This window comes from Eulemur rufifrons, unplaced genomic scaffold, assembly GCF_041146395.1.
Source record: "Eulemur rufifrons isolate Redbay unplaced genomic scaffold, OSU_ERuf_1 scaffold_323, whole genome shotgun sequence".
Lineage (NCBI taxonomy): Eukaryota > Metazoa > Chordata > Mammalia > Primates > Lemuridae > Eulemur > Eulemur rufifrons.
The window spans coordinates 74367-75000 of NW_027183105.1; the positions used below are offsets into that span (position 1 = coordinate 74367).

The following is a 634-nucleotide window of genomic DNA, read 5'->3' on the forward strand; positions in this document are numbered from 1 at the left end:
TTCGAAAAAAAGAGACCAAAGTCACAGCGAGAAGGAAGAATACTGAGCCCAGAGCGACACCTAGTGACCACACCGTCACAAGCACCCTAGGGCCCCAATTCGCCAGAGACATCTGGTGGACCCCAGGGCAACATGTGGTCGACCCGGGGCCATGGCGTCTGCAGCCGATTCCCAGGCGGGCACACGAGCCCGGGGAAACTCATTCTCAGCGCGGGGAGGAGGGGAGGGGAAATAATAGCAAAGTCACACCAGATCCCTTTCTAGTTCATAAACGTGTTGATTGCGTGTTCACGCGCACGTGTGAGAAGGGCCTCCTGGTGTGTCGGCACGTCACCCGCGTGACGTGAAACCATGAATCCGGGGGGGGGGGGGGAGCGGAAAGGCGGGCAGGAAAAGGCAAAGAGAGAATAGATAAAATGAAAGGACCAAAAAGAAAGTCACACAGCAGGGTAGGGGAGTGAGAGCAAGTCGAGAGACTGCAGACAGAAACTCCGAGAGGAGAGGAATGCTCCGGAGCGCCCCCTCGCCCCGCGCGAGAAGAATACCGATCGCAGGGTGATCCCTAGGGGCAGCGAGGCCAGAGAGACCAAATCCGTCCCGAAGCCTCCCTGTCAGGATGACAACCACAGACCAG

At 58.0% G+C, this 634-nt stretch overlaps 1 pseudogene; it reads left to right on the forward strand.

Moving 5' to 3' along the window:
- The first annotated feature begins 252 nt into the window (after positions 1-252).
- LOC138380268 (small nucleolar RNA U13) lies at positions 253-344 on the forward strand (annotated as a pseudogene).
- Positions 345-634: the final 290 nt, after the last annotated feature.